Source organism: Quercus suber, unplaced genomic scaffold, assembly GCF_002906115.3.
Source record: "Quercus suber isolate HL8 unplaced genomic scaffold, Cork oak 2.0 scaffold_329, whole genome shotgun sequence".
Classification (NCBI taxonomy): domain Eukaryota; kingdom Viridiplantae; phylum Streptophyta; class Magnoliopsida; order Fagales; family Fagaceae; genus Quercus; species Quercus suber.
This window is the reverse complement of record NW_027069782.1, coordinates 679362-689490: the sequence shown is the minus strand read 5'-3', so window position 1 is coordinate 689490 and position 10129 is coordinate 679362. Positions and strand designations below refer to the sequence as shown.

At 31.5% G+C, this 10129-nt stretch overlaps 1 long non-coding RNA gene across 1 annotated transcript; it reads left to right on the top strand.

The window, feature by feature from the left end:
• The first annotated feature begins 3593 nt into the window (after window positions 1-3593).
• LOC136071607 (uncharacterized) lies at window positions 3594-4912 on the top strand. Its single transcript, XR_010632921.1, has 3 exons — window positions 3594-3983; window positions 4532-4568; window positions 4741-4912. It is a non-coding gene; the product is annotated as an uncharacterized LOC136071607 (long non-coding RNA).
• The last annotated feature ends 5217 nt before the right edge of the window (window positions 4913-10129 follow it).

Below are 10129 nucleotides of genomic sequence, written 5' to 3'. Positions count from 1 at the left end.
TCTAGCCAGTGTATGCACCTTTAGTAAACCTCAAACAAATTAGGTTAGAAATGGGCTTTTAGGCTTGGATACATTGGGCCACTTTTGGGTTCATCTATTCATTGGGCTACACACACGATGTTGATTATTTTGATTGTGAATTAATTTCTCATCATTGGACGAAGGACCTTGGGTATAAGTCGGAACAAAATGGGGTGTCTACAACTGGTATAGGCCTCCATGTCTATACCAGCCTTATTATCCATCCCCCTTTTTTCCAATATCAAATTGGTATTAGAGCAAGTCTTTCCTATCAATTTATCCAAGTTATCTTTGTTGTTCCAAAATACTCTATTCATCTTCTATTGTGAGGTAGATGAATTGTTGTATTTTAGAACAAAAAGATAACTTAGATAAATCCATAGGAAAGACTTGCTTTGATACCAATTTGATATAAGAGCCAACAATAGAGATAAAGAGACAACATGCCTAACAACCCTTGTTGTCTTATAAGCCCAAATAGAGGAATCTTATGATTTGGACATGGAGATCCCTACCAGCCTTATCATCCATAGTTTGTAATGCTAGTCAAAGCCCATTAAGACTGGTCCTACAACATTTATTTATTCAATCTTACAAGTCTTGATGCATTTAATTGGTCAATCTTGATTTATGCTTTTGTGGGAAATACTAGATCATTTATTTGCATTCTTATTTTTTATGTCTTGGAAATCTTGTAGTCATTTAGTTCCTCCGTGCTTAAAGGGATGCACTAAACACTATACATACATACATACATACATACATAATACATATATATATATATATATATGTTGCTAGACTAAGAGCAAATTATGAGAGTATTTATTATTCAGAATTATTTGTGTTATTGTTTGTATCTCTTTCGGTAGTCCATTGAGTGGTGAATCTGTTCAATCATGTATTCTTGGTAATTTCCTTTGGGTGATGAATTTTTTGTATCCCATTGGTTTTCCCTTGGTAATGAGCTTAGAATATTGTGTAAATCCTATTTCTTGTCTCTTCTTTGAATCACCCCCCCCCCCCTCTTGGGTACCACTTTCAAAATTGGTGAAGCATTTTTTTTTTTTTTGGATAATCCACTAGTTACAACAAGAAGTAATTATTTGAATTATGGATGTCTCTATTACAAACACTACTTGCTCACTCCTAAGTGTAGGAGATCGTAGTAATATAATTCTCGGATTATCGAGGTTGAACCACAAGGTGCAGGGTAAATTCAAAAACAATATAATTAAACAACAATTTGGATGAAAAAGAAAAGTACTTTTGCTTGGTAATTGTTAACAAGAATAATAGTAAAAACTAATTTAAATCAATAATGTAAATACCAAGGCATTGGGGTGTTTCCCTATATCAATATGAAATTTTTTATGATCTAAGAAAATATATATTTCAAAATTGATTGTTAATTCAGTTGAACTAAGACAATTCAAAAACGCATGACAACCTAGATTAATGATGCGGTTATAATAATTTTCAGAAAAACTTATTCACTTTAAAACCTTATTTCTATTTGAAACTATTAGAAATTCATCTAAACAATAAGAAAAACATAATTGAACTTATTGAAAGCATGGAAGAACTAATACATCAAAAGAAATCTTATTGAACAATCAAATATGTTGTTGTCTAAAATTTTAGAAAGAATCACATTGAATATTCATACCGTATAGAAGAAACATAACCCCTAGCCCTAGCAAAGAGTTTAGGCTGCCATTAAAGAAAGGAAAATACAATATTTTTTTCTCCCCAAATTCGATCTGCACAGCCTCCCCTCCAAGCCCTAATGTAAAAGTGTCCAAAGAAAGATAAAAAATTTTACTTTAATTTTCGTCCAGATTTATAGCAGCAATTTGTGTGTTAATTTTGGCCTTCAAAAATTGTGAATTTCAAAAAACTCAAAACTGGAAAGTTGTAGATAATTAAGTCACAGTTCCAGCCCAGCCAGCCTTGAGTCAATTGGATTTTTGAAGAGAGAGATACGCCCAAAATACTGATCAGTACTCAAATCTGATTTTTCTTTTTCAAATTCTACCTCTTTGATTTCTTTCCTTATTTGAAACTTCCAAATATGGCAAACGATCTAGGCACTCCAGCTGTACCTCCTTAGACATTTAAGCATGATTCTTTAGCTCTTCTTTAATTCGAGTTTGGCCTCCATTCTCTCACAAACTCTTGTAAACTCATTTTTTCCACATAATTTCTTAAAAGGAGAAAATTACATTCAGTGAATAACATCTTATTCAAGAAATTATGTAAAAATAAATAATAGAGACTAATGCAAATCATGGCTAAATTATACGAATTAAGCATAGTAATAAGGAGTTAATTGCCACATAAATATATAACAAGTATAGGTGTTATCAAACACCAAAAGGTGTTAGTTGAGCTACTACACTCTTGAGTCTTCACATGTGATTTTTTGTTTTGTATTCTCTTTTTGTGAAAAAATAAAACAATTAATGGATATTAAAATTAATTAAAAAGATAACATGTGTCATTGTTATGCATTGAGAAAGGAACACTGCTTATTCTTTTGTGCATCCACTAATCTTAGTATCTAACTTTTATTCGATTTAAGCCCAACTTTAGCTCTTTAATTCTTTCCTTACAACAAGCGAGGGAGGCGGAATAATTAAAATCCACATTTTTCTTACTCTTCGAATATAGTTGTATTTTCTACGTAATTCTTTTTTTCCCCCCTACACCAGTAGCTAAATGCACATTTACTAGTATCAGCTGTGTAAGTTTACATATGTTTTGAAAATGAAAGATTTGATCATAACCACACATGATGTCATAATGGTTTTTATACCATGAGTCAATGGTATATGTTTAGATTTATTATACGTACATGCAACTTTGTGGATGGGGTTCTGCAGGGTTTCTTTGTTAATTAGTAATTAGTTGACACAACTAAAACAATGTAATTAATTATATGATAAGACCTAAATAAACAATATACACCTATAATTTTCCTTACCAATCCTTTCCAGAGAATGATATTTAAAAAGGCATTGAACTTAATTGGCCCTCCCTTTCCTTTTCCATTTTTTTTTAAATAAAAAATAAAATATATAAGAATTTGGTATCATAAATGTAATATCTGTGATGATTGAGAACTGAGAAGGTGACAGTGATGGTGACATTTTGCAGAAAACTAGTCAAGGAAGTCAGGCTAAGGATTATTATAAGAATAAGATACACCAATATGTCTGCCTGCCACATGAGAGACGATTGTAGTAGTAGACTTTTACTTGATTATATATAAATTTATAGTATGGATTTGTTAGGGGCTACCTAGTACGTATACCTGCCCTTAATTTCTAATCTGGTGAAGGTTTTCCTTCGTTTTCTCTGGTATTAAGAAGTTCGTGCATGCGAATATAATAATCATGTGTCATTAACACCTTGGTGTTTCTTATTTGGTGTAGGCAATCATGAATTTCTGGTTATATATACTAATGAATAGCACATTACAATTACGTACCTAGCTATAAAATAAAATAAAATAAAAATAAGCACATCACATCATTTCATCCTTTAATTACAGCAAGTTTTGAGTTGTTAAAATATACATATCTCTCTCACTCTCACTCTCACACATGCATGTTCACGATTCCTCCCACTACAAGCAATTATTGAAATCTCTTTGTACATAAATACTGTGTTTGCACTTGCAGCTAATAAGACTAAAGATATTGTTTTAAAGGATGGGTTCCCAATATCTTCTCACATGTGTGTGTTTCTGGCTGCCCTTGGTCAGTTTCACCATCTCCGTGGCTTCACAGAAGAGTACTGCAGGGCCTGGAAATGTCATTGAAGGCAACGTTTTTATAAATGGAACAACTTCAATTGGAAGGATAGATGATGATTTTGTCTGTGCCACTCTAGATTGGTGGCCTCCTGAGAAATGTGACTACGGAACATGTAGCTGGGGCAGAGATTCTCTGCTTAATCTAGTAAGTTGATCTTCTTTAAAATGGTTTTTTTTTTTTGCCCCACTATGGCTGTTATCAATCAAATCAGAATCCACCTTTCCTGAGTTTTTTGTCTTTTTCAATGTGACTATACTATTGGCCAAATATATTTTGTTAGTAAGTAATCTTCTAACATCATAGGAAGATCTTCTAAGAACTTTTAGGGACTGCCACCTTTGATTAAATTTTCATTGACACCTGCATATCATTCTTTGTATCATGACAAAATTAAAACACCAGAAGTTTGTAATGGCCAAAGCAATAATACCACCTTGACAAATAATTTATATTAATTAGCCTTTTCCCAAACACGTCCCCTAGGAGAACCAAAATCATGGTCAATGATGTAAAGAGTGTGATTGTGTTCCATAATTTTAACGCATTTAGAGTGCCGCATTATTTAAACTTTTAAATTAGTATATCTATGACAAATTGTACACTTATTAGATTCAAAAACTGAAAATCCATTTCACTTTGTTACTCATTTTACCTTATTCTAATTTATACTCTGTGTCTTTCTGTTTTGGTAGGACCTTAACAACCTAAAATTCTTGAATGCAATCAAAGGTGAGTAGTACTCGATCACTTGGCACAATTGCAATCCCCAACACACACAATATAATAATAATAATAAAACTTGTTTAACAACTTTTTTTTTATAAAATCCAAGATGACTTTTTTTTTTTAATGGACCCCAATTTGACTTTAGACCTCAGAACTTTGATTGTATATATTGCAGCTTTTTCTCCCCTCAAAATTAGATTAGGTGGGACCTTACAAGATAAGGTAATATACGAGAGAGCAGGCAATGGACAACCGTGTAGCCCATTTGTAAAAAATAATTCGGAGTTTTTAGGTTTCTCTCAAGGCTGCTTGCCTATGTCACGCTGGGACGAACTCAGCGTTTTCTTCAAGAAAGCGGGTAATAATTTTGTTATTAGAAATCAACTAGTAGTAATAATATGAACACTTTTTTTTCAGAGATATATATATATATATATATATATAACCTTTAGTTATACTGTTTTTAACATCATCACCTTCCCTTTGAAATCCAGGGCTGTTGTTGTTTTTGGTCTCAATGAACTAAGCGGCAAGACTACAGATTCCCAAGGTTCTGCTGTAGGAGCTTGGAATTCCAGTAATGCTGAATCCCTTATACGATATACTGTAAACAAGGGCTATAATATCATTCACGGATGGGAGCTGGGTAAGAAATTTTATGCACATGTTTGAATTTTGGAAGATATATCTGGAAGCAATTTGCTTAAGCTTTTAATAATAGTCTTTCTACTCAATTAGATACATGCAATGATGCAAGTACTGACTAAAGAGGACATAAATATTACATACATGGATTATCAAAAAATATATATATAACATACATGGGAAACTACTACATTCATAGAAAATAAAAATAAAAAGCATTTAGATAGATGCAAGTAATGACTAAAGGCATTATCGTTTGACATCATTTTTTTTTTCCATTAGCCAAGGTTGTTATTCACCAAGGATTCCATCTTGAAAACCTCAAATCAGTATTTCTATTACCATAAATTTTGTTCCATAACTCTTGTCCTGGCTATGAGTGGTTGTTTTATCACTTTTCATATGAACTGACCATTATTTTTTCACCGCATATAATTAACTACATCAAAATTATAACAAAAATTGTGGCATTAAAATTGTGTACACGGAACTTTTTCATTTCAAAGTAATAAAAAAGAACAGGACATTGATGTTATAAGAATTAAATTTTTTGTGCAAAGAATATTATAATTTTAATAAATGGAAAATGATAACAGATGCTTTTAGGAAAATAGTTAACAATTCATTTAAATGAAGTTTTTATGGAACAAAAAAACAATTAATGTTTTGACAGTTTTTTTCATTTCCAATAAAAATTGTGTCAAAACTTTTTTAAAACGGATAGTTAACTATTGTCCTAAGGGCACTTGTTAGCATGACCCTTAATAAATAATAAGTGACCATGTTAACGGGCCAATTCCTTTAAAGCAACTATGAATAAACCATTTTATAAAAGTTTTGACACTACTTTAATAAAAAATATAAAAAACAGTCAAAAAAAATTAATTGTTTTTCTCTTTTCTCATAAAAAGTTTATAAAAACATTTCTTAAACCAATACCTTTAAAGTATCTGTTAACTTTTCCTAATAATAAGTATCAAACTTTAATTTTGTTTTCCCTTTTCTCTTAGAGATAACAACACTCAATAAAAGGAACAAGTCTCTTACATAAAATTTAGTGTAAGATTTCTAATTCTACTTTGAAAGAGTAATTTAAAGTCAGTTTACATTAAGACCACTACTTACGTTGGCAGAGTGGTACTCTCTCCAAGTCTTAAAGGTTTGTGGAGTACAACCATTTGGATGGTGAAATTGAGGATTTTTTTTTTTTTTGGGAGTTGGTATTCTATGGTTAGGTTAGACATTTGGGCAACCAATTGATCAAGATAGTTGCCCTAACATCACACCAAAATGGAAATAGAGTAATTTGAGGCTTCTATTCAGAAGGTGTGTATGCCACAGATTAGGTGTGTACACATCATTTTTCTAGCCAGTGTATGCACCTTTAGTAAACCTCAAACAAATTAGGTTAGAAATGGGCTTTTAGGCTTGGATACATTGGGCCACTTTTGGGTTCATCTATTCATTGGGCTACACACACGATGTTGATTATTTTGATTGTGAATTAATTTCTCATCATTGGGACGAAGGACCTTGGGTATAAGTCGGAACAAAATGGGGTGTCTACAACTGGTATAGGCCTCCATGTCTATACCAGCCTTATTATCCATCCCCCTTTTTTCCAATATCAAATTGGTATTAGAGCAAGTCTTTCCTATCAATTTATCCAAGTTATCTTTGTTGTTCCAAAATACTCTATTCATCTTCTATTGTGAGGTAGATGAATTGTTGTATTTTAGAACAACAAAGATAACTTAGATAAATCCATAGGAAAGACTTGCTTTGATACCAATTTGATATAAGAGCCAACAATAGAGATAAAGAGACAACATGCCTAACAACCCTTGTTGTCTTATAAGCCCAAATAGAGGAATCTTATGATTTGGACATGGAGATCCCTACCAGCCTTATCATCCATAGTTTGTAATGCTAGTCAAAGCCCATTAAGACTGGTCCTACAACATTTATTTATTCAATCTTACAAGTCTTGATGCATTTAATTGGTCAATCTTGATTTATGCTTTTGTGGGAAATACTAGATCATTTATTTGCATTCTTATTTTTTATGTCTTGGAAATCTTGTAGTCATTTAGTTCCTCCGTGCTTAAAGGGATGCACTAAACACTATACATACATACATACATACATACATACATACATATATATATATATATATATATATATATATATATAGTTGGCTAGACTAAGAGCAAATTATGAGAGTATTTATTATTCAGAATTATTTGTGTTATTGTTTGTATCTCTTTCGGTAGTCCATTGAGTGGTGAATCTGTTCAATCATGTATTCTTGGTAATTTCCTTTGGGTGATGAATTTTTTGTATCCCATTGGTTTTTCCCTTGGTAATGAGCTTAGAATATTGTGTAAATCCTATTTCTTGTCTCTTCTTTGAATCACCCCCCCCCCCCTCTTGGGTACCACTTTCAAAATTGGTGAAGCATTTTTTTTTTTTTTGGATAATCCACTAGTTACAACAAGAAGTAATTATTTGAATTATGGATGTCTCTATTACAAACACTACTTGCTCACTCCTAAGTGTAGGAGATCGTAGTAATATAATTCTCGGATTATCGAGGTTGAACCACAAGGTGCAGGGTAAATTCAAAAACAATATAATTAAACAACAATTTGGATGAAAAAGAAAAGTACTTTTGCTTGGTAATTGTTAACAAGAATAATAGTAAAAACTAATTTAAATCAATAATGTAAATACCAAGGCATTGGGGTGTTTCCCTATATCAATATGAAATTTTTTATGATCTAAGAAAATATATATTTCAAAATTGATTGTTAATTCAGTTGAACTAAGACAATTCAAAAACGCATGACAACCTAGATTAATGATGCGGTTATAATAATTTTCAGAAAAACTTATTCACTTTAAAACCTTATTTCTATTTGAAACTATTAGAAATTCATCTAAACAATAAGAAAAACATAATTGAACTTATTGAAAGCATGGAAGAACTAATACATCAAAAGAAATCTTATTGAACAATCAAATATGTTGTTGTCTAAAATTTTAGAAAGAATCACATTGAATATTCATACCGTATAGAAGAAACATAACCCCTAGCCCTAGCAAAGAGTTTAGGCTGCCATTAAAGAAAGGAAAATACAATATTTTTTTCTCCCCCAAATTCGATCTGCACAGCCTCCCCTCCAAGCCCTAATGTAAAAGTGTCCAAAGAAAGATAAAAAATTTTACTTTAATTTTCGTCCAGATTTATAGCAGCAATTTGTGTGTTAATTTTGGCCTTCAAAAATTGTGAATTTCAAAAAACTCAAAACTGGAAAGTTGTAGATAATTAAGTCACAGTTCCAGCCCAGCCAGCCTTGAGTCAATTGGATTTTTGAAGAGAGAGATACGCCCAAAATACTGATCAGTACTCAAATCTGATTTTTCTTTTTCAAATTCTACCTCTTTGATTTCTTTCCTTATTTGAAACTTCCAAATATGGCAAACGATCTAGGCACTCCAGCTGTACCTCCTTAGACATTTAAGCATGATTCTTTAGCTCTTCTTTAATTCGAGTTTGGCCTCCATTCTCTCACAAACTCTTGTAAACTCATTTTTTCCACATAATTTCTTAAAAGGAGAAAATTACATTCAGTGAATAACATCTTATTCAAGAAATTATGTAAAAATAAATAATAGAGACTAATGCAAATCATGGCTAAATTATACGAATTAAGCATAGTAATAAGGAGTTAATTGCCACATAAATATATAACAAGTATAGGTGTTATCAAACACCAAAAGGTGTTAGTTGAGCTACTACACTCTTGAGTCTTCACATGTGATTTTTTGTTTTGTATTCTCTTTTTGTGAAAAAATAAAACAATTAATGGATATTAAAATTAATTAAAAAGATAACATGTGTCATTGTTATGCATTGAGAAAGGAACACTGCTTATTCTTTTGTGCATCCACTAATCTTAGTATCTAACTTTTATTCGATTTAAGCCCAACTTTAGCTCTTTAATTCTTTCCTTACAACAAGCGAGGGAGGCGGAATAATTAAAATCCACATTTTTCTTACTCTTCGAATATAGTTGTATTTTCTACGTAATTCTTTTTTTCCCCCCTACACCAGTAGCTAAATGCACATTTACTAGTATCAGCTGTGTAAGTTTACATATGTTTTGAAAATGAAAGATTTGATCATAACCACACATGATGTCATAATGGTTTTTTATACCATGAGTCAATGGTATATGTTTAGATTTATTATACGTACATGCAACTTTGTGGATGGGGTTCTGCAGGGTTTCTTTGTTAATTAGTAATTAGTTGACACAACTAAAACAATGTAATTAATTATATGATAAGACCTAAATAAACAATATACACCTATAATTTTCCTTACCAATCCTTTCCAGAGAATGATATTTAAAAAGGCATTGAACTTAATTGGCCCTCCCTTTCCTTTTCCATTTTTTTTTTAAATAAAAAATAAAATATATAAGAATTTGGTATCATAAATGTAATATCTGTGATGATTGAGAACTGAGAAGGTGACAGTGATGGTGACATTTTGCAGAAAACTAGTCAAGGAAGTCAGGCTAAGGATTATTATAAGAATAAGATACACCAATATGTCTGCCTGCCACATGAGAGACGATTGTAGTAGTAGACTTTTACTTGATTATATATAAATTTATAGTATGGATTTGTTAGGGGCTACCTAGTACGTATACCTGCCCTTAATTTCTAATCTGGTGAAGGTTTTCCTTCGTTTTCTCTGGTATTAAGAAGTTCGTGCATGCGAATATAATAATCATGTGTCATTAACACCTTGGTGTTTCTTATTTGGTGTAGGCAATCATGAATTTCTGGTTATATATACTAATGAATAGCACATTACAATTACGTACCTAGCTATAAAATAAAATAAA